Raw genomic sequence first — 25,344 nt, 5'->3', positions numbered from 1 at the left:
CTAGGGGAAGAGGTGCCTTTACAACGTGAAAATCTATGGAATCTGGAAGTAAGTTCAAATATTTTTTGAAACAGTTTCAAGTTCAAGCTTTTCTAAGTGAATTGCTCTATCTAGAGTATGATTGCTCTCCATCTCCTCTCAACTTCTTTTAGTTATTAAAGCTGATCCAGGGAGGCAGAAGCTGAAGGTAGGGTAAGAGAGGGTAAAACAGTATTCCCTAGAAGGGCACATGGAAATGACACTGGCCAAGGTTCAAACCTACTAGTGTCGATGGGAATACGTCAAAACAGATAGAAGTTTCAATAGTAATGTTAAATGTCTTCAGATAGCCTAGGGGAGATACTCGAGGTATGCCACCATGATTGGCTGTCATGGACTCAGCAGTGAAGCATATGGTGATGGAGGAAACTGTGGGCTCAGAGAGCAGTGTTAGTTCTTTGGCGCTATTTTGTTTTCCTTTCTTTCTCTCCCCCCCCCCCCCCCCCCCCCGCCGCATCCCACATCCCTTCTCCCCTTCTCTCTCTTTTTCTCTTTCTCTCCCTTTTGCTCTTTTTCTTTCACTCTTCCCGCCCCTCTCCCCACTTTCTTTCTGTGGGCCATTATAAATAGATTTTAGAAATTTAAGAATTGGGCTGCCATTTGAGGAATAAACTTATAATAATTTTTTATATCTAATATCCGTGTCCATTCAGATGGTAAGGTTCATTGATGAATGGCCATAAAAGCAACTTTAATTTCAAATCTAACCATATCTAGGTAATGATGTCACTTAATTGGAATTTCCTTAATGGATAATACCAATGTTCAGTTGATAGATATTGCCACATGTATATGTCCAGATTTGGAAAGAGTTCAGAAAAGTAGACACTTCTGATTGCAATGAATTCCAATATTTTTTTAGTTCTGGTTCAACATTGTCAGCAACAGTACCAATAACTGGATGTTCTTCTTTTTCACATTCTGCGTACTGATACAAAAGAGAACAGATAGGCTAGTCACTATTTTCTATTTCTTTCATCAAGTGTGGTACCTTGAGTATTCCCTGTATCAAAGCCTAAAACCTGATTTAGGAGCCTCCTCAATATATTCAGAGTGGAAGGAAAAATCTATGGAATGCACACACACACATCCTATGGTGTATTTATGTGTGTGTGTGTGTATGCATTATGATAGATATGATGTAATATATTTTCCTTATTGGGGGTGATGCAGGAAAAAGAATCAGGCAAAATAAAATTGCACTAAAGTGAGTGAACACCTTGTATTCTGAATTCACGATACCTTGGACTCTACTGGGGAACCAGTGGCAAGTGCTAGATTTAGGTGATTTTTTGCAGATAACCAATAGCTAGTGAGGACAAAGAAACAAACCAAAATCCCCTGCCATTACTACCAACAAAACTGCCTCATACAATTTATTAATCTTAGGTTTACTAATATTAATTCGGAGATATAGATTTTCTTGAAGTATTATTTTATGTAAATAGCATGTTTTCAGTAGGATACTAAACAGCAAAGCTGTTACAGGTGCTAGCTTCTTTACGGTGTATAGGTTTAAGATGTCTCTAGATAGGTATTGATGATCCACATTTCTGTGAAATAAAGGGTTGTTATTATCTAAACATTTGTTGCCTGAAAAATATACACCGCCACTGATTGGACTTGACTTAACGGAGATTACGAACAATTTGAGGGTAGTGACTACTAAAGGAGCTTTGAGCATTATAACTTGAACACTAAAAGATTTGATGACTTACCTCAGAATTGTGAAAAGAAGGGCTGGTTGTATCTAAGAAGGAGGATGCTGCTTTTAAGACCTGCAGATCTTTCTGAAATTTGATAATGGGTAGAAGATGATGCTGACAATAGCGTACCTTTGAATACTCTGGTTTTATCTTTCTTGTATTTTACTAACTCATTATTATTACAGATGGCAGTGTAGAGAAGATAGAGAAGTTGATTTCCATCAAGATAATTCTGGGAAATGAATTCCATTAGATTTTGCTAATTATGATCAGTCTGAGATTGAGACAGCTCTTTATTTGTAAATTAGAATTCTTGACCCTAATGTGGGCCATTATAAATAGATTTTAGAAATTTAAGAATTGGGCTGCCATTTGAGGAATAAACTTATAATAATTTTTTATATCTAATATCCGTGTCCATTCAGATGGTAAGGTTCATTGATGAATGGCCATAAAAGCAACTTTAATTTCAATATTCATTGCAGACCACATCTTGGCAAACAAGATTCATATGGCCTTTTATTTGTCTTATTAGTTGGAAAGAGGTGTCAAGTTATACGTATACCCACAATAAGCAGAATACTTATACTTGTATTCTCAGCAAAGAAAAAAAGGAGTAGTCATGATAGAAAAGATATGTCTAGGAGCAATCCCCTGATAGATGTCAATTAAATGGAAATGGAGAGATGGGCCAGAAAAATCAGATACTGCTTCAGCCCCGAGCTCTCAGTGAGTGAAGACTGCTGACCACTAAGAGCTGCAGGGTCTGCCTGGTCATCTTCTTCCATTTCAGACTGACATACAATTTGTAAACCATTATCTGATCCACAATCTGGACAAAGTAAGTTCCATTGGCACGGTATGTTTTGGTGAGATTGGAGAGGCTCAACACTACCTCACAAACTGGACTGAACAGAATCAGATAGAGGTAGTGTGCTGTATGAGTGGAGGCGGCAGTGTATACATAGCTACTGGTACATCCTCCTTATCACAAACGATTGTTTTCAAACAAGTGAGCAATCCAGTTCCAAAATACTCTCCCAAGTTTTGGTTTTATGTCATCACTTCTAGTATTAATTTTCTTAAAATAGGTCCTCTAGAAAATGGAGTCTGAAGTAAGGATGAAAGTACTGATAGGTCTTTGGGAAGTCAAGTCTAGAGTACGGACAGTAAGGAAAGTAGAGTCAATAAAAGGAAGATGTTCCTCATTACTGCCTGCTACTGTTTAACAGTGAGCTGGAGAGAGGGGCAGCAGGGCGCTTGCTGTGCGTATTTGCTTGGCAGTCAGAACTTCAGAATGTAAGGAGAACGTGCAGCTTGGAATAGTCATCAGGAGAGAAAATCCCCTCTCATTTCCTGTGGTCAACATTTTCTACCCCCCCCCCCCCCGCCCCGGGAGAAAGTCCCTGCCCTTCCCAGTTAAATCAGAAAGCCAGATGCTATAACCCATGGTGTGATGTTTCATCCAAGTCCAGTGTGGTTTGTATGGAAGGAAGAAGGAGGAAGTTAAGGGAATTCAAGAGTGTAAATGGTGTTTGTGTCCCGATACAGAACCATAAACAAATCAATTACTGAATGCCCCTAGATTCCAGGGACATTTGACAACTTTGCATCTACTTGTCCTCAGCTGTTTTTATACTGGCCCAGGAATCATTTGTAATGGCTTCTGCCCAGAGAAGATCAGTTGTTTCTAGAACGAGTAAAAAGAGTTGATACATATGCATCAATGTAAGCATCTGTACACACATAAAAACAAAGATTAAGCAGTATACTTAGAGCTCTTGTTTCAATATTCAGTTTCTTTACATGAAGGGAACAGAAAGGCAGTATAGTGAAATGGGTAAGGACAAGAGATCTGGGATCACACAGATTGGAGTTTGTGTATTGGCATAATTATTTCTTTGCCCTTTTATGCCTCGGTTTCTTCAGATGTATAACAAAGAAACTGTACCTACACAAAAGAGTTCTTAGCATAATGCCTAGCTCGTAGAAATTTTATTTTTAATTTTTATTATTTTTTAAGATCGCATTTATTTGACAGAGTGAGAGAGCACAAGCTGGGTTGGGGCAGTGGGAGAGGAAGAGGCAGAAGCAGACTTTCTGCTGAGCAGGGAACCTGACATGGGGCTTGATCACAGGACCCTGAGACCATGAACTGAGCTCAAGGCAGACTCTGAACCGACTGAGCCACCCCAGAAATATTACTTATTTTTAAGGAAGGATTCTAACCCCACACTGATCAAAGGTCTTTTATTCATTTGCTGTCTCAATTCTTGAAAATTCTGACATTCTGTATCTCCCAAGCTTACAGTTGTCCCTTCTGGAGCCAAATTATATTTTGCAATGAGTATTGATTATTGTGCTTGCCAATGTTTGCACTGACTCCTGTTTTCTCTAAAAGCTTTCTTCCCTGCAGTATGTTTTGTAAAATACTGACTTCCTGCTCTTTACTTGTTAACCACAGAGAAGAATTTTCTCTGCTGACTCTGTTCTCTGTCACAGAGGGGCAAAGGGAAAGCTTTATTTTTGCTCTTTTTCTCAAGGTAGAGGGATTTCTTTGGAGCCCCAAAGCAGAAAGCATGCCTCCTATGGAGCTGTATGGGTACACTTCTAAGCGCACGGCTTTGAACGCTCCCAGGGTAGCAGTAGCTCAGGAATGTTACTGTTTGAGTATCTTAAGCTTGTTGTTGTGGGTACTACCCTAAGAGGACCACATAAAACCACAGTTTTAATCAATTAAGATTCTTATAACAGTTGATAGGAAGGGTTCAAAGTAAAATGCCCCAGAACCACAACAGGGAACATAAGTGAGTGAAGCTGGAAAAAACATTTCTTTTTCCTCTTTCAGAAAAATAACAGCATGACTGTGATGGTAAATGGCAACGTATACCCGTGAAAGAGGTCCAGTGTTCACTGTAGAACTGGCCAGTATGAACTTCTTAGAAAAGTGAAAAAGGTATTTTCCTGAGGGAAACTGTGTCTAGCATTGCCAGATATTCGCATTTTTTAAAACAAGGCAAGCAAATAAAAAACAACCAAAAGTAAATGTGAAATCTATCTTTGTATGTGAAATAGCTAGTTGTAGAGAAACTAATGGTAATAATTAGTGACAGATTAAAGAAAAACTGATAGTCCTACAACTGTATGGATCTGTGGTTCATTTCTGGCCAACAGTTAATAAGTTTATGAGTAGAAGAGAGGATTAATAATAGCTGAGACAGGTTTCACTTCCTCTATGAAGACTTCATTAACCATTACTATTTATATTTTTAAAAAAATCTTTGTTACGTTTCTTAAATTTGTTATAATTTGGCATGATTTATCTCCTGCATTTTAACAGATTTATCAAGGTAGTTTACATACAACAAGCTGCACATATTTCAAGCATTTCATTTGATAATTTGATATGTATGCAGCTGTAACATCATCACCACAATCAAGATTGTGTCCTTATCACCCCTAAAAGTTTCTTCTTTCACCTTTGTGATCCCTTCCTTTTGCACCTACTCTGCCCTATATTCCTATCCTCTGGCAACTGTTGATCTGCTTTGCTTTCTGTCCTTATGTTATGCTAATATTCCCTTATTATTCTTTTAGTATCTATAGTATCTGTAGTTATGTCACCTCTCTTTTTCCTGATATTTTTATTTCCTGATTAGTCTACTGAGATGATCATTTTTACTGATATTTTCAATAAACCAGATTTTAGTTTCATTGATTTTTCTTTTTTCATTTTCAGTTGCATTGATTTCTTTATTTCCTTTTTTTTCTGCTGACTTTGGGTTTAATTTGATTTTGTGTTTCTGTTTTTTAGTATTTTAAGATAAAAAATTAAGGTAATTGATTTGAAATTTTTTTCTTTTTTATGTAGGCACTTCGTGCTAGAAATTTCCCAGTAAATAGTACTTAGCAACATCCCACAAATTAATATGTTCTGTTTTTATTTTCATTTAGCTCAAAATAGCTTCTAATTTCCTTTGTGATTTCTTCTTTGCCACATGCGTTATGTAGAAATGTGTTATTTAGTCTCCAAATATTTAGGGGTTTTCCAGATGTCTTTCTGTTATTGATTTCAAATTTAATTACACTGTAGTCAAAAAACACGTTTTGTAAAAATGGATCATTCTACATTTGAGACTTTTTTATGGTGTAGTATGTGGTCTATAATGTTAAATGTTCTGTATGCACTTGAAAAGAGTGTGTACTGTTTTTTGTGGGTAGAGCATTCTATAAATGTCAGTGAGATCTAGTTGGTCGAAAATTTTGTTGAAATCTTGTATGTTCGTAAAGGGTTTTTCTGTCCACTTGTTCGGTTATTTACTGAGAGAGGGGTGTTGAAGTCTCCAACTATAATTCCAGATTTGTTTTTCTTCTCCTTGCAGTTCTGGTTTGTGCTTCCTGAATTTCAATGCTCTGCTGCTGGATGTATAAATACTTAGTATTGTTATCTTCTTTTGATGAACTGACCCCTTTATCATTATAAAATGACTTTCATTATCCCTGATAATATTCTTAGCTCTGATTTACTGAGTTGATAACTGAGACTCTATTGGATTATTTTTATCTTGTTATAACTTTATACATTCTTATACCCTTAACCTATATGTGTCTTTATATTAAAAGAGGATTTCTTATAGTTTGTTCTTTCTCTTTTATCCAGTCTGACAATCTCTGCCTTTTATTTGGAGATGGTTAGACCGCTTGCCTTAATGTGATAATGATATGGTTAGGGTTTTTCCGCCCATTTTAAAACATTTTTAGTTAATCCACGAAATTCAGACTATTATCATTTTAAAATATAATCCACATCAGAAACAAATAAGGTATATGATATCATTTTCTTCATAAGGACCTTCAAAATCCAGTAAATATTTCACAACTGTGACACATGGAATTGGAAAGTTAAATTTGATCAGATATACTACATATGTACTTAAATTTCATAGGTTTTATAGCTGTAAGAAAAGATTCAATCACATTGCCTGAACATACTTTAAAATTTTTCCAATAACTTAAGAAACCAGTTTTCTTTTCATTATTTTTGAAATAAAAATTATATTTTAAGTGTACAGCATGATAATTTTATATATATTATATATAAGTGAAATGAATGAAATAATTGCTATAGTCAAGCTAATTAGCATGATCTTCTCACATAGTTATTGTGTGTGTGTGTGTGTGTGTGTGTGTGTGAGAGAGAGAGAGAGAGAGAGTGAGTGTGTGTGTGTGTGTGTGTGTGTGTGACGAAAGCACCTGAAATCTCTCTTGCTTTTCTTAATTGTTCTTTTGGTGTCTAAAAAATAATTGTCAAGGCCAATGTCAAGGAGCTTTTTCCCTATATTTTCTTTTAGGAGTTTTATGGCCTCAGTTCTTATGTATGTCTTTAACCCAATTTGACTTTTGTGTATGGCATAAGAGTCCAATTTCATTATTTTGCATACGGTTCTCCAGTTTCTCTAGCACCATTTATTGAAGAGACTATCCTTTCCATATCATGTGCTTTTGTCAGAAATTAGTTGCTGAATATGCTTGAACTTATTTCTGGGCTCTCTGTTCCATTCATCTGTCTATTTTTATGCCAGTACCATATTATTTTGATTAGCCTTTTAACATAATTTGTAATCAGGAATTGTGATGCCTTTATTTCTGTTCTCCTTCAAGATTGCTCTGATTATTTAGGGTCTTGTGTGGTTCCATACAAATATTAGAATTGTTTTTCTATTTCTATGAAATGCCATTGAAATTTTTATAGGAATTGCACTGAAGCTATATTATCACTTTGAGTGGAATGGGCATGGTAACATTATTCTTCCAATCTAGGAACATCCAGTCTAGGGTATCTGTCCATTTGTTTGTGTCTTCAATTTTTTCAACAGTATTTTATTGTTTTCAGTGTAGATCTTTCTCCTTGGTTACAATTATTTCCAAGTATTTTATTCTTTTTGATACTGTCATAAGTGGGATTGTTTTCTTGATTTCCTTTTTGGATAGATCATTGTTGGTGTAAAGAAATACAAGTGATTTTTGTATGTTTATTTTGTATCTTACAACTTCTTTGCATTTATTAGTTCTAAAATATTTTTTATAGTGTGCTTAGGGTTTTCTACAAATAGGATCATGTTATCTACAAATTGAAATAATTTTACTTCTTTTCTGATTTAGGTGCATTTTACTTCTTTTTCTCGTCTGATTGCTCATTTAAGATTTATAGTACTATATTGGGTAGAAGTAGCAGAAGTAGGAATCCTTGCCTTGTATCAGATCTTATAGGAAAAGCTTTCAGTTTTTTTTCACCATTGATCATGCTGTTAACTGTGAACTTTTGACAAATGTTCTTTACTGTGTTCAGTAAGTTTTCTTCTGTTTCTATTTTTTGAAAATTATTTTTATAAATGGGTGTTGAATTTTGTCAGATGCTTTTTTCTGCATCGTTGAGATAATCACATGGTTTTTATCTTTCATTCTGTTAATGTGGTGTCTTACATTGATTTTGCAGATTTTTTTTTTAAAGATTTTATTTATTTATTTGACAGAGAGACAGCCAGAGAGAGAGGGAACATAAGCAGGGGGAGTGGGAGAGGAAGAAGCAGGCTCCCAGCAGAGGAGCCTGATGTGGGGCTCGATCCCAGGACTCTGGGATCATGCCCTGAGCTGAAGGCAGACACCCAATGACTGAGCCATCCAGGCGCCCCTGATTTTGCAGATATTAAACCAAGCGTGCATCCGAGGGATAAATCTTACCTGGCCATGGTGTATAATATCTTCAATATGTTGTTTATTTGATTTGATAGTATTTTGTTAAAAAAATTTACACTTAATGTTCATCAGAGATACTGGCCTACAGTTTTCTTGTGTCTTTGGCTTTGGCATCAGAGTGCTGCTGGTCTCTTAAAATAAGGAAGTATTTCCTCTATTTCTCATTTCTCTCACTGCTTTTAAGCTTTTTCTTTGTCTTTAGTTTTTAGAAGTTTGATTATAATGTGTCTTAGTACGGATTTCTTTTGGTTTATCTTGGGTTTTGAGGCTTGCTCTGCTTCTTGAAAATGTAGTCTTAGGTCTTGCTAAATTTGCAGTTATGTCATTAATTCTTTGAATACTTTTCCAATACTGCCCTTTTTTTCTCTTTCTGTTGCTTCAGTAACACAGATGTTAGATCTCTACTATAGTCCCACAAGTACCTGGGTTCTGTATATAATTATATAACTTTTTAGTCTATTTTCTCTTTGTTCATATTAGATAATTTCTATTCTATGTTCAGTATCACTGATTCTTTTTTTTTAATTTATTATGTTATGTTAGTCACCATACAGTACATCATTAGTTTTTGATGTAGTGTTCTATGAGTCATTACGTATAACACCCAGTGCTCCATGCAATACGTGCCCTCCTTAATACCTGTCACTGGGCTAGCCCGATCCCCCAACCACCTCCCCTCTGAAACCCTCAGTTTGTTTCCCAGAGTCCATAGTCTCTCGTGGTTCATTCCCCCTTCTGTTTACCCCTCTTCATTCTTCCCTTCCTTCTCCTACAGAGCTCCCTGCTATTCCTTATGTTCCACAAATGAGTGAAACCATATGATAATTGTCTTTCTCTGCTTGACTTATTTCACTTAGCATAATCTCCAGTCCCATCCATGTTGCTGCAAATGTTGGGTAATCATTTTTTCTGATGGCTGAGTAATATTGCATTTCATATATGGACCACATCTTCTTTATCCATTCATCTGTTGAAGGGCATCTCGGCTCCTTCCAGAGTTTAGCAATTGTGGACAATGCTGCTATGAACATTGGGGTGCATATGGCCCTTCTCTTCACTTCATCTGTATCATTGGGGTAAATACCCAGTAGTGCAATTGGTGGGTCATAGGGTAACTCTATTTTTAACTTTTGAGGGACCTCCACACTGTTTTCCAAAGTGACTGTACCAACTTGCATTCCCACCAACAGTGTTAAGAGGGTTGCCCTTTCTCCACATCCTGTCCAACATTTGTTGTTTCTTGCCTCGTCAATTTCTGCCATTCTGACTGGCATAAGGTGGTATCTCAATGTGGTTTTGATTGGAATTTCCCTGATGGCTAATGATTTTGAACATTTTTTCATGTGTCTGTTAGCCATTTGTATGTCTTCATTGGAAAAGTGTCTATTCATATCTTCTGCCGATTTTTTAATTTGATTGTTTGTTTCTCGTGTATTGAGTTTGAGTTCTTTGTAGCTCTTGGATACCAGTCTTTTATCTGTAGTGTCATTTGCAAATATCTTCTCCCATTCCATGGGTTGCCTCTTTGTTTTGATGACTGTTTCCTTTGCTGTGTAGAAACTTTTTATCTTGATGAAGTCCCACAGGTTCATTTTATCTTTTGTTTCTCTTGCTTTTGGAGATGTGTCATGAAAAAGGTTGCTTTGGCCGATGTCATAGAGGTCGCTGCCTATGTTCTCCTCTTGGATTTTGATGGATTCCTGTCTCACATCGAGGTCTTTCATCCATTTGGAGTTTATCTTTGTGTATGGTGTGAGAGAGTGGTCAAGTTTCATTCTTTTGCATATAGCTGTCCAATTTTCCCAGTACCATTTATTGAAGAGACTGTCTTTTTTTCACTGGATGTTTTATCCTGCTTTGTCAAAGATTAGTTGACCATAGAGTTGAGGGTCCATTTCTGGAGTCTGTATTCTGTTCCATTGGTCTATGTGTCTATTTTTGTGCCAGTACCATGCTGTCTTGGTGATCACAGCTTTGTAGTATAGCTTAACATAAGGAAGCATCATGCCTCCAGCTTTGTTTTTCTTTTTCAACATTTCTTTGTCGTTTTGGGGTCTTTTCTGGTTCACACAAATTTTAGGATTGTTTGTTCCAGCTCTTTGAAAAATGTCATTGGTATTTTGATCGGGATGATGTTGAAAGTGTAGATTGCTCTGGGTAGTATAGACATTTTAACTATGTTTATTCTTCTGATCCATGAGCATGGAATGCTTTTCCATTTTTCGTGTCTTCTTCAATGTCCTTCATCAATGTTCTGTAGTTTCTAGAGTATAGGTCCTTTACCTCTCTGGTTAAGTTTATTCTGAGATACCTTATGGTTTTTGGTGCTATTGTAAATGGAATCAATTCCCTAATTTCTCTTTCTTCAGTCTCATTGTTCATGTATAGAAATGCAACTGATTTCTGAGCATTGATTTTGTATCCTGCCACATTACTGAATTGTTGTATGGGTTCTAGTAATGTGGGGATGGAGTCTTTTGGGTTTTCCAGATAAGATATCATGTCATCTGCAAAGAGAGAGTTTGACTTGTTCTTTGCCAATTTGAATACCTTTTATTCTTTTTTTGTTGTCTGATTGCTGTTGCTAGGGCTTCTAGTACTATGTTGAATAATAACGGTGAGAGTGGGCATCCTTGTCGTGTTCCTGATCTTATGGGAAGGGCTCTCAGCTTTCCCCATTGAGAATGATATTCGCTGTAGGCTTTTCATAGATGGTTTTTATGAAATTGAGGAATGTACCCTCTATCCCTACACTCTGAAGGGTTTAATCAGGAAAGGATGCTGTATTTTGTCAAATGCTTTTTCTGCATCAATTGAAAGGATCATATCATTCATTTCTCTTTTATTGTGTTCTATCACACTGATTGATTTGCAAATGTTGAACCACCCTTGCATCCCAGGGATGAATCCCACTTGGTCATGATGGATAATCCTTTCAATGTACTGTTGGATCCTATTAGCTAGGATCTTGTTGAGTATTTTGGCATACATATTCATCAGGGATATTGGTCTGTAATTCTCCTTTTTGATGGGGTCTTTGCCTGGTTTGGGGATCAAGGTAATATTGGCCTCATAGAATGAGTTTGGTAGTTTTCCTCCTGTTTCTATTTTTTGAAACAGCTTCAGGAGAATAGGTACTATTTCTTCTTTGAATGTTTGTTAGAAATCCCTAGGAAATCCATCCGGCCCTGGACTCTTGTTTTTGGGGAGGTTTTTGATCACTGCTTCAATCTCTTCACTATTAATCAGTCTATTTAGATTATCAATTTCTTCCTGTCTCAGTCTTGGTAGTTTATAGCTTTCCAGGAAGGGATCCATTTCTTCCAGGTTGCCTAACTTATTGGCATATAGTTGTTGATAATAGTTTCTAATGATTGTTTCTATATCCTTGGTGTTGGTCATGATCTCTCCCCTTTCATTCATCATTTTATTTATTTGGGTCCTTTATTCTTTTGGATAAGTCTGGCCAGTGCCTTATTGATCTTATTTTTTCTTTCAAAGAACCAGCTTCTAGTTTTGTTGATCTGCTCTTCTGTATTTCTGGTTTCTAATTCATTGATCTCTGCTCTAATCTTAATCAGTTATCTTCTTGTGCGTGGGTTAGGCCCGTTCTTCTGTTCCAACTCCAGCTTCTTAAGGTGAGTATATAAGGACTGCATTTTAGATTGTTCTATTCTTTTGAGTGCAGCTTGGATGACTATGTATTTTCCCCTTAGTACTGCCTTTGCAGTGTCCCATAGGTTTTGGACCAATGTGTTTTCGTTCTGATTAGTTTCCATAAATTGCTTAAGTTCTTCTTTAATTTCCTAGTTTACCAAATCATTCTTGAGTAGGATTGTTCTTAGTTTCTAAGTGTTTGAGTTTCTTCCGAATTTTTCCTTGTGATTGAGTTCCAGTTTCAAAGCATTGTGGTCTGAGAATATGCAGGGAATAATCTCAATCTTTTGGTATCGGTTGAGACCTGTTTTGTGACCCAGTATATGGTCTATTCTGGAGCAAGTTCCATGTGCATTCAAAAAGAATGAGCATTCTGTTGTTCTAGGGTGTAGTGTTCTGTATATATCTGTGAGGTCCATCTGGTCCAGTATGTCATTCAAAGCTCTAGTTTCTTTGTTGATTTTCTGCTTAGATGATCTGTCTGTTGCTGAGAGCAGAGTGTTGAGGTCCCCTACTATTAATGTATTATATCTATATGTCTCTATTCTGGTTAAGAGTTGGGTTGTGTAGTTGGCTGCTCCCCTATTGGGGGCATAGATATTTTCAATTGTTAGATCCTCTTGTTGGATACACCCTTTAAGAATAATATAGTGTCCTTCTGTATCTCTAACTACAGTCTTTAGCTTGAGATCTAATTTGTCTGATATGAGAATTGCTACCCCAGCTTTCTTTTGAGGTCCGTTGGCATGAGGAATTGTTCTCCATCCCTTCACTTTCAGTCTGGATGTATCTTTAGGTTCAAAGTGAATCTCTTGTAGACAACATTGGATGAGTCATGTCTTTTTATCCAGTCTGCAACCCTGTGGCATTTTATGTTAGCACTTAGGCCATTCACATGGAGAGTGATTATTGAGAGATATGATTTTAATGATGTCATGCTGCCTGTGAAGTCTTTGTTTCTCTAGATTGTAAATTTCTGCTCCGTATCACTCTTGGGGTCTTTTTACTTTTATAGCACCCCTCCTTAATGTATCTTGTAGGGCTGGCTTGGTGGTCATATAGTATTTCAGTTTCTGCCGGTCTTGGAAGCTCCTTGTCTCTCCATCCATTCTGAATGACAGCCTAGCTGGATATAGTATCCTTGGCTGCATGTTCTTCTCACTTAATGCTCTGATTATGCCTTGCCAGCTTTTTCTGGCTTGCCAGGTCTCTGTAGACAGGTCTGACATTTTTCTGATGTCCCTCCCTCTGTTCGTAAGTAATCTCTTCCCCCTTGCCACTTTCAAGATTATTTCCTTGGATCTAAGATTTGTGAATTGTACTCTTATGTGACGTGGTGTTGGTCTGTTCTCATTGATTTTGGGAGGGGTCCACTCTGCCTCTTGGACACAAATGCTTGTTTCCTTCGCCAGATTAGGGAAGTTCTCAGCTGCAATTTGTTCAAATATCTCTTCTAGACCTCACTCTTTCTCCACCCCCTCTGGGATGCTGATGATTCTGACATTGGAACATTTGATTGAGTCAGTAATCTTCCATAGTATTATTTCTTAAAAATGAAATTCCTTAAGCCACGTTCCATCTTTTTTCCTTCTTTTCTATCCTCTCATCCTCCAACTCACTAATTTGTTCTTTTGCCTCGTTTACCCTGGCAGTCAGAGCTTCCCATTTAGACTGCATTTGATTTATAGCATTCTTAATTTCCGCCAAATTTGCTCTCATTTCTGCCCTTCAAGATTCTATATTCTCATTAATATTTTCGTTAATATTTTTTTTCAAGCCTACACATCATCTTGATCATTGTTATTCTGAAGTCCATTTCTGACAATTTGGTTATATCCATACCCATTAGTTCTGTGGCAGAGGCCACAGTCTGTTTCTTTCCTTGATTCTGTGTTCCTCCTCCTTGGTATTCTGATGAGGTGTTGTTGCGGAGATGTACAGAGCCCAAATTATTGACCAGGACCCAAGCAAGATGCATTGTTTTATAGGGACCTCAGGGATTTGGGTTTCTTGTTTTTTCAGCCTGCCTTCTGGAAGAGGGGCCTGCTGCACTGATACTTAGGCCACCCTGTTTGGGTATAGTTACTCTGTCCCCAGGGGGTGGGGGGAATGGGCACAGTGAGAACTGGTTTTTGGGGGCTTTTGTTCTCTGGCTGCTTTCCCTGGCAGCTTTCTGTTACTCTTCAGAGGGTCAGAGCAGCAGTGACCATATCCAAATCTCTGTCTCAAAACCGAGAGCTCTGCAGTGTGCTCTTCACTGAACTCTCCTCGCCACTCTACTAACTCTGTGTTTTTCGGTGCTGCTAAAAACCCCACAGTGTCCTGGGTTGTGTGCCCCACAGCCATTCTCCCAGTCCTCGCTCCCAGGGCCGGCACGTCTCTTCCCTTTGGCTTTCTGACACCGCCAGCCACCCTGGTTCCTGCACGCGCTCACGAGCTCCTGGTTTGTCTGTTTCGAGCGCGCACTCTGGAGATCCCGGTTTCAGTCTGGTTTGCGCATGCGCTCCGGAGCTCCAGTTTTCCGGCTGGTTCACAGCTTCTGAGTTCCTGGTTTCAGACTGGTTTGAGTGCATGCTCCTGAACTCCCGGATTCAGTCTGGTTTCTTGGCAGGTAATGGTCCACAAGTCCGGCCTGCTCCCCAGTGCGGGTGGCTAACTGCTTCCTGGCACCCGAGCGCAGTGGCTCCCTCCCCTTCAGTTTTTCTTCTGATATCTGTGCGCAGATTCATGGCTCCCCACTTCCTACCTTGATACCCAGCGCCAGAGATGTTCGTTTGTAGAGATCCAGATGTATCTTCTTACATCTCAGGCTGATTTCTTGGGTGTTCGGGATGGTCTGGTAGATATCCAGCTCAATTCAGGGGACCAGTTGAAATAGGGTCCCCTACTCCTCCGCCATCTTTTTTCCTCCTTCTCAGATTCTTTATTAACTTGATTGTTGATCCCATCCATTAAGTTTTTTGTTATTGTATTTTTTAGTTCTACAGTTACTTCTTTTTTACATCTTCTATTTTTTTCTGATACTTTTTAATATCATTATTGACAATTTCTTTTTTTTTCCATTTGTTTTTTTAAGCATGCTTGTGCTTGCCCACTGAAGCATTTTTACGATGTCTGCTTTAAGTCTTTGACAGATAATTGAAACTTATCTCCTATATTGGTCTTGGCACCTTTTATTTGTCTTTTTTTTTCTTTTAATTCAAGTTGAAATTTTCCTGGTTCTTGAGAATGATAAGTGATTTAAATTGAAATCTGGATTATTTTAATGTTATGAGTATTGGGATCTTGTTCAAAACTTCTATTTTGACTGCCTTTCTCTGACCTCACTTCCATAGGCAAGGGTGCAGGTGTGGCATCACATGATTACTACTTGGTGGACTGCAACTGAGGATTCCATATACAGCCTCTATTGACACAAAAGAGAATGTCTCTTCATTATTGGTGAGTGTGAGTGGGAGTTCTAGCTCCCCATTGGGATTCCACTGGTATCACCTTGGCTGAAGAAACAAATTACTTGTTTCTGCTCACTTGGTAATTTTCATTTCTACCACATGGGGTAAGGCTTATTACCACCTAAAAGGGATAAAAGTCCTAGTTTCCTCCATGACCCTGGCAGTCATGGAGAGGGAGCTGGGATGACTCATTGCATGCTGGGAGGCTGGAAGTCTAAACTCTGAACTCAGCCTCTTCTGGAGTCAATGAATATGTGGCTGCAGTTTGTTTTTGTTTTTCCTGTGGTGTTTGGCTGGACTAGAACAGTTGCTATCTAAAATTTTTTTCTTGCTAGACTTCTCCTTTCCTTGTCCTATCGTTAGAGAACACAGGCTGCCTTTGGGGTTGTGTGTGTTTGTTTACATACCTTTGTCACATGATACCTAATATCTTAGAGTCAGTCTTTCCTACATTTTGCCTGTTTTTCATGTGGTTTTAGGTAGGAGAGTAAATCTAGTACCTGATACTCCAAATTTGCCAGAGGCATCAATCCCATCTTATTTTTTTCAAAAATAACTTTCTACATAAATATTCTTTCTGTAGTTTGTTGGCTTCTCTAGCATCATGTTCGTAATATAATAAGGCTAAACAAAAACCCACGGAAATTACTACCACGTCATTCCTTCAATTTTTATTTCCCTAGCAAGTTGGACTTTTCCTCTTTATTTTTCAAGGTCTTTTTATATTTGTTTTATATATGTTCAGAGTTTTTAGTTATACTTAAAATTACTTCTACTTCATCTTTCTGGGAGGAGAAGTCATTTTTATTAAAGTAAATTTGCATAATGGGAAAAATGTAGTTAGCAACATACTGTTTCTTGTGCTCTTCAATATGTTGTTCAGATACAGACATTGTGATTTTACCATGTTAGGGGCTGATATTTTTTTATATACCGAAAAGTATTCTTGAACATTGTTCTGGGACAGGGTGGAAAACTGATAAATTTTCAGATTTTGCTTTTAAGATTTATTAGGTAGGACCAAAGCAGTGTGTAGTATATGGTTAATTATTTATTCCCCACTCCTCAGGCAAAATTTTCTGAGCACTTTTCCCAATGCCCTATTAATTAGAGGTCCTTCTAGCTAAGGGACACATATTATTTCTTTTTTTTTTTTCTTTTTTTTTTTTTTTGAAGATTTTATTTATCTGACAGAGAGAGAGACAGCCAGCGAGAGAGGGAACAGAAGCAGGGGGAGTGGGAGAGGAAGAAGCAGGCTCATATCGGAGGAGCCTGATGTGGGGCTCGATCCCAGAACGCCGGGATCACGCCCTGAGCCGAAGGCAGCTGCTTAACCGCTGTGCCACCCAGGCGCCCCTGACACATATTATTTCTGTCCTTGTGTGTGCTCTGAGTATTTTCCTCTAATTCTTTTGTGTGGCTCTTCTCTGGCTTTGTATAATTTCCTCATACACACATGCTGCTTAGTACTCTGCTGAATATTGGAGGAGGAGCCTCTGCAGATCTCTGGGGTTCTTACTCTGTGCAACCCTCTCCTCACTGGTACTCTGCCCTGGCTCTCAGCTCCACATCCTCAATTCAGGGAGACTGTGGGATTCCATCTGGATCACCCTCTTTCTGTCATGGCCTGAAAAGTCTCTGAATATAGTATATGGCTGGAGTCTCAAGGCTTACCTCATTTATTGCTTGTGACTCAGAGACAGTTATCCTTTGTCACTTGATATCCAATGTCTTTACCATTGTTTCTTCTATTATTCCCATTTCTCATGGTTTTGGGGGAAAGAGGGCAAATATAGTCCCTGATAGTTTAAATTACTCAGAAGTATAAACACCACTTTTTTGAAAGAAAATATAACTTTCAACGTAAATGTTCTTTCTTCTCAAACTGACTGTATATAATTTGTGAGGTATCAATTACTTCTTCCAAATTATCTTGTATGTAGGATACATACGTCAGATATTTGTTGTTGAACCTGAATATTAGAGAATATTTATTGACCATTTAAATTAATATTTAAATTATGCTATATCAAAATGTTAAAGTCTACTTTTCTATTGGCTTTTTATTGTTAACCTTCCCCCTAGCTAAGAATTTTATATTATTTGACTGCAAACATGTTTTGAGAGTTTATTATGTTTGAAGTGTAACATATGATGCAAAATTTCAAGTGTAATGAAGGAATTGTCTTAATTGAGCCTCAGGATAGTTGTGTATCTGTTATCCTTTATAAATCTTTGAGAATTCACCCTTTGCACTGTTTTCAAGTATATTTTTATTTTTTATGTAAAAAAATAATGTGGCCTTATATAAGCCATTATCATTCAATTATTAGGATTTAATTTGAAATTTTTTTCCATTTTTCTAGGTATGATAGTTCTTTCTTTCTGTCTTATTTCCACTTTTCTTCCTTCCTTCTTTCCCCCTCCACTCCTTCCTCACTACGTGTCATTTTTAGGGTCCCTTCCAATGCTTATATTCTGTAATTCTCAGAAATCTGAGAAATGTGTTATAAAACTAACAGTTTACTTACAATTCCTGAAAAATGACTCAAAATTGGTTAACTTCCAGAAAATCAATAGTGAAAAATTACTTTTTGCCCTTAGATTAAGCGAGCTTTAATTTGTAATGTAAATCAAAGTATACATTTTAATTATTTTACAGTTTTAAAACAGTTTTATGACACATTCTTACCACTCCCTTATGAGATGGATAGCTTACTATTTTCCTTTTACAAGTGAGGAAACCAGTGCTAAGGAAGTTCAGGCAAGGTTGCCTCCAACACAAGAGTTCATCCTCAACTTCCTGTTAAATAATACTTTTTCTGTTACAGCAAGTGGTTATACAATCAAGGATACATCTGGTCTTTCCCTGAAAGATAAATAAGGGAGGGATGGATAGAATTAAGGAACTGGTTGAGAGAAAAGATAAGGAAAAAGGAAGGGATGGAGGAAAATCACAGCACTATTGACTTACTTTCCTCCTCTTGACTGAGGAGAATATCTGAAAGGAGATATATATTCATGAGAAATGGAATCACAGGGGAAAAGCTATTCATTGGATGGCCTATGTTATTATTGAAACTTGAACACTTTTGATAGTAAAAGGGAACATGATTAATATTTATTCTGGTACAATATGCATAAATTATGACTCAGTTAATTCAAAATGTATAGTAACAATTGATAACAAGCAGGGAGAGTTTGGTTAAGTGAATGAAAGGAGTAGACTATGCTGTCACTATGAGGCTTCACTCATAATCTTTCAAAGGGGATTCCTCTGTTGGTGAGAGATTTAGGTGTAAATAATGTTGGAAAGCCAAGTCAGGAGTGTTCTCTCTCTCTCTGCCTCTTCCTTTCTCCCTCCCAACCCCCCACCCCCACTGTCTCTTTCCCTTCCTCCTTCCCTTCCTCTCTTCAGTTTAAAAAAAAAAAAAAAAAAAAAAAAACAACACTTATTGGAAAGTCAGTGGAAAAAATGTGGGTTAATGATCGGTTGCTACTTGGTGCTATAGTCATAGGAGGACCAAGGAGTGATCAAGGAATTTGAAAATTGAGTACATTGGTGACATATTAGGGACTGATCAAATTATTTTGTACATTATTCATGAGAAAAGCTATGTTTGGCTCCTGATTTTTATTGTTAGACTTTATGTGTCAATCATATTAATTGGAAATTTGTCAGATTTTTTCTTTCATTTTTCACATTACATACAATCTCTTTTAGGGGAAAAGAAAATATGCTTCCTGTGAATGTCACAGAGGTAATGAGTTAATGTCAAAAGAATTAATGGCAAAGTCAATATTGTGCCCTAAGAATAGAACAACAGATATAACCATTATTTTCCCTCTCTTACAAGGTAACTAGTGGGTTAAAATCAGTCGTGTTTAAATATATGGTAGCTGGTATTCTCCAGTGTCTTCTAGTCCTAAATCAATTATAAAGAATTCTTAACTCCATTTCAAATGTTTATGTTTTTAAATTGAATATGTATAACATCACCCTACTGTGGCATCTTCTCAAGGTAAAGAACAGAAAGGAGGCAATTTTCCTATATATTTAAAAAATAAATACACAATTGCCGATAGTAGACCAAGTAAAATAGATAACCACTTCACTCCATTTTGTTATATGGATACAGATGTATTTAAAGGTATTATTCTTTATCAAACAGACCTAAATCATGTTTGCAAAAAAGAATGAATTGGAAAGCTGGATGATTGAATCATTGTAGACAGCCATCTGAAATTTTTAAACCTTAAACCTCTACTTTTTCCTCAATAGTAGAGTTTGGGAATTATTAGCCAGACAACTGCCTCAACTCTCCATTCAATTTAGATCTATTCATACAAAGCTTCAGTGTTGAAGATCTATATCTTTCACTTAAAAGCAGAATACATTGAACAATGTATTAATCCAATAATCAAGGATCATGGACACCATTATACTAACTCTTGCCACATGTATAGAAGGAACATTGAACTATCAGTATATTCAACAGAAGTTGCCAAAATCTTGAGCATTAAATACACACACACACACACACACACACGTAGCTTGAGAGACATATGAAGAATATTGGAGGAGTTTTTTGTTAAACCTTCCCAAGAGGTATTATGTAAATAAAACTAGTTCTTGGTTTCAGAAAATCAAAACAGCAAAGGCTTAGGGGGGAAAAAGTGGAAGTAAAGTTGAAAAACACTTCAGGTGAATTATATATATTTAAAATGGCATACTTTTCTCATTTTCTAGCATCTTATTTTCTCTGTGTTTCAAATTCTACAATTTTTAGGTACCCAAAACTACTATAGAGCTGCATAAGATTTCCTTAACAGTTATCTATTTCTATGTAAAAATCTACCCCATACTTAATGGTTTCAAACAACAGTTATTTCTTATTTCTTTGTATTATGGTGAGTTTAGTGAGAGTTTCCTCTGTTGATTTCCCTTGAGCTCAGTAATGAGCCTACATTGAGCTGAGGGTGAGCTGGGTTACAAGGTACAGGGTGTCCTGATTCATAGGTCTCTTAGTGGGTGCTACTTGTAGCTAGGACATCTCCGTTTTCTTCTTGAGTTACTACTGGGCTATCTATATACCATATATGTATTCATTTACAACTTCATATGCTGATGTTCTACAACTGCATATGCCAGTATGATCCAGGATATCAAAATAATTAATGGCATTATTATTAACAAATCTAATAGCCCAAAGCACATCATTTAAAAAATTATATTTAAGTAGGGTTTAACAGAATTATTTCAAAGTGAATACAGATTGTATACATTTAGATTTTGAACAGTAGTAATAAATTGTGAATCATAATTTTCATATCAAGGTAAGACCTTGTCACTTTAAAGATAGTCTGTATTTTGATTTCGGAATGATCATTTTAGAAGAAACAGACAACTATGAATCCCAGTTTATAGGTGAAAAAGGAGACTTCAAGAAATGAAGTAACTTGGCCTATGCTCACATGTCGTATAAGCGTGTATACATAACCCTATGTTTTAAGTTTGCCCATAGGCAGATTTACAGGGTTAATGTAAAGAATGTTGGACATTCCTGCTACAACTGCATTGTTTTGATTGCTAGCATCTTTCCCTCTTTGGGACAGAGTAACTTCATCTTAACCTTAGCTTGTAGTCCAAATTGGAACTGACATATTTTCTACAGCATTTGCTCCCTGGCCACAGCAGTGGTTTGAGAGTTGGTCATGAACTCAAGCCCAGCCAGGCACACATACCTCTTTCCTGGGAGATTTCAAGCTTTTGGTGGAGGGAGAGCTTCTTCAGCTCTGTCATTAAGGTGTGAAAATTTGAGCCTGGTAGTTGTTGATGCCATGCCTAACTAGCAGAAGATAACTCTTAGCAGCAAAAGAGAATTAGGCCAGAATGCAAAGAAATGTAGAGATGAAAATGGAAGACACAGCCTTGATGGTTTCAAGGGGCCGAGGCCTGCAAAATTGCCCTAGGCCTCTGCCTTGCCAAAAATCCAATATTGCTGATTTTACAACCAGATCATTACATGCCACATACAATTTTAGTTTGAGGTATATCATTATGCAAAGATTTAAAAAATGTATATTTCAAATTCTCAGTTAATTTTTCTAGCATTGTTTGAGGAATGATCCTTCTCTTCATGAGCAATAATATGTAGTATCTCTTTATGTATTCAGTTCATATATGTTGTCCAGACTTTCTATTCAGATGCCAAAGTGGGCATTTTAACCTAGTTTATGCCAAAACGGAAGACAAGTGAAAAGGATTATCCCAAGGCACAGACTGAGTTGCATCATTCTCCTCCACTAGAAAATGATAGTAGTGGAAATATCCCTCCTACAAGATGTGTAAGAACATTAAAATACTAATTTGGGAGGAAACATCGGGATTAACTAATGAGTATTTGAGAAAGTCAGGAATGGAAATAAATTGAAGCTGATGTATTACATGTAGATCTCAGACTTCGAAATTGGAGAAAAAAACGTATCTTATTCTCTGTATTTTTTCAGGCCTTGTATTTTTCTTCTTTTTTTTAAGATTTTATTTATTTATTTGAGAGAGAGAGAGAGCACAAGCAGGGGGAGCAACAGAGGGAGAGGGAGAAGCAGGCTCTCTGCTGAGCGGGGAGCCTGATGCAGGGCTCGATCCCAGGACCCTGGGATCATGACCTGAGCTGAAGGCAGACATTTAACCGACTGAGCCACCCAGGTGCCCCAAGGCCTTGTATTTTTCAAAGATAGTCTACTGATGTTTTTTTCTTTGACAGAAGAACTGAGTGGTTTAACATTTATGATTGATGCACTTGTTTCTTTCTTTTGAATTTTTCCAGAGTTAAAATCTAAAATTTAAAAAAATTCCCTATCAGGATTTGTAAAAACACTTTGTAATCTTGGATCATTTTACAATACAGAGCATTGGTGACTATAAGAATAAATAACACCTTTACATCACGTTGTGCAATATCTTTCATTACGTAATTTTCTACTTCATTCAAACCTCTTTATGACTCCTATAATTACCTCTTGTCCAGTTTTCCTATTTTAAAAGTGAGTATAGTGACTAGCTAAGACCCTTAGAGGGATTTAAAAAAAAATACATTTAGAAGAAATTGAGAATTCTGACATATGCATGCATGTTCCACAAACAAATATGTTTGGTACTATTGATAGATGTTGGTAATTAAACCCATGATTAGAAACAGCTCTGATAGTATGGTAGTATCTTTCTTGCTTGATTTAGATATTAAGAACTGAGGGGAAAATTACACATTATAAATAATTACTATATAACATAATGTTCTGTTCTCCAGCATCCCAATGTCTGTGTTATTTTAACAATATGTTAAAGGCATAAATGTGCTATATGTAGATGCCTTTTCTTTTTTTCCTAGTAAATTTTACAGTTTCAGACAGGTCAGGATCTTTAATCCTGACCTCTAAAAATCTCTAATTCACCCATTCATTCATTTATTCATCAATACTTTAATTATTCCTTTATTCAAGAGATATTTATTTACTCCCTTTATGCATCAACTGGTCTGGGCTCTGAATTGATGTGTTAGATTTCACATCTGAATAAAAGATTTTTTTCTGCATAGTTCTCAGTTTAATTTAAAATAGTTACTCTAGAATTTATAAATTGTCCTAAACTTATTAGCATTTGAATGAAAAATGCCTCATGTAAAATCCATTTTCATTGTTCCTTGGGATAACAGGAAACGCTCTTTTTCCCCTTAAAAATATACATATCTTAAATTGTTTCAGCATGCCAACATTTTTGTGAAATCTGTGGTTAAGAGCAAGGGGAAAAAAATCATATAGGAAGATATGGTTTTATTTAATTTAAAATGGAATCTATAATTTATAATTTTTCTTGTCAATCCATGTTCTAAATGTCTTTAGCAGGACAGCATTTTGTAATCTTTTATATATGATAAGTACAAAATATTCTGCATCAAAATAGGTGGAAAATTGTACTTAACAGTACTTCATTCCACAGGGTTACTTATGTTGGCCCAATACAAGTTGAAGTTGACCAGTAATTTTGAGGATTCAGTTAAAATTATAATCACGTAGACTTGGTACCAGATGTCTAGGTATTCAAAGGGTCCAAATTCAGAAAAAAAAATAATAATGAGATGATTTTTAGCACATGTATATCAGAGACCATTCTAAGTTAATGTTTTTAGGCTAACCCTCTCTGGGTGACCAAAGGCTGTGGGAAATCATGTTAACAGCAAAGTGAAGCAATTTTACCTACATTATGATAAATCAACATTTTAACAATTGTTCTTGATTTTTATAGTAAGCCATAATAATTGTTTCTAAACGGAGTCATTTACTTGTCTAAATGGCAAAGTCCTTCAAACCAACGTAGAAGGATCATAGCTTCCTGGGGTATTTAGCTTTCAGAGCTCAACTTTTTTATCCATACAAAAATTGAACTGAATCTGTTGACAAGTTAAGAAGAGTGAGGGCTTTGGGGAATGTCAGATTTGTTTTGGAGTAGGAATACCCCTGTGATTTTCTTTGCCTTCGAGGGCTTTAGTGAACTAGAATAAAAACCGTAACATAGTATAATAAAAAATATTATTATAAAAAAATAAAATATTAATGCTTTAAAAAAAACTCATAAGATCAGAAATGGGCAGCCAAATTTACCAAAATAAAGACCAAATAAATACTTTGATGTATCTTGAGAAAAAACTGATATCTTTTCATATTAAACTGGTAAGTAAAAACTGAAAATATAGTATATTTTTCTTTCTAAAAATATAGGCCAAATGTGGATTTATCTATGCATCTTACTTGTTCCTTTTATTAAGATATATCTTAGTAAATCTTTTATCTTAAAATGTAACTCAAGGTTCTAAATGGTTAAAGAATTATTTTAATTAATAATTTCTGACAGCTTATTTTGTGTAGGGCACAGTGTTCTATTCTGTGGGGGGTATATAGGTCTGCAAAGCTTGGATCTTGCCTTCAGGAGAGCTTTATTTCTCTGCTGAATTAACCAATAGCACCTCATCTCTTTGAAAATATGCTGATTTATATCTGGGATGCACTTATTGCCCATGGTGACTCTTAAATATCCATGTACTTTTGTTCTCACGAATTGAATTGTATCCTTACTAAAAATCAGTTATATGTGCTCCAAAATTTGCTTTACTGACATGGTATTTTAATTTAGAATCATACTATGTTCTGGGTCCCCAAGATTGCGCTCACATTGGGTGTTTTTGTAGAAAGACTTAATATAGTTGTAATCACACTTAGTTGAAATCACAGTTAAGATTTATTACAGTGAAAGAATACAAAGTCAGGAAATGGAAAAAGTGCATAGCACAAAGTTAGGAGGAGGCCTGGCACAAATTTCTAAGAGTCCTCTCCCAATAGAATCACACAGGATACTCTCAATTCCTCTAACAAGTTATGATAACCCATGTAAAGTGTTGTCTGCCAGAGATGTTCGTATGAGCCTGGGAGGACAGGGTTTTTGAGAGTCGCCTAGCCATTCTGTACCTAGCACATAATGAAATTCCAGACCCTCAGAAGAGCGGGTGTTCATTGTGAAGTATAGTGTTTGCACAAACAGATTAGGCACAGTGAGCCACTTTTACCATTTAGAGACAACTTTATTACCAGTCTAGGAAATTGCCTGTCAAGTTCCCTAACACCAGCCAAGGGCCAAATTTGCAAGCACAACTTTCTAAGGACAGCAGTTTCGGGCTGCT

General features: G+C 36.6%; 1 protein-coding gene across 1 annotated transcript in view; it reads left to right on the top strand.

Annotated features, from left to right (window-relative positions):
* Positions 1-25,344, top strand: part of TMTC2 (transmembrane O-mannosyltransferase targeting cadherins 2) — a 769,045-nt gene that overhangs the window by 648,131 nt on the left and 95,570 nt on the right. Inside the window, exon 18 of the transcript XR_003316605.4 lies at positions 15,494-15,599. The gene's annotated coding sequence lies outside the window, so the exon portion shown is untranslated. The remainder of the gene's footprint in view (positions 1-15,493; positions 15,600-25,344) is intronic.

The sequence above is a fragment of the Ursus arctos genome, unplaced genomic scaffold (assembly GCF_023065955.2).
Source record: "Ursus arctos isolate Adak ecotype North America unplaced genomic scaffold, UrsArc2.0 scaffold_21, whole genome shotgun sequence".
Classification (NCBI taxonomy): Eukaryota; Metazoa; Chordata; class Mammalia; order Carnivora; family Ursidae; genus Ursus; species Ursus arctos.
The sequence above is the reverse complement of the archived record's forward strand: the minus strand, read 5'-3'. Positions and strand labels throughout refer to the sequence as shown.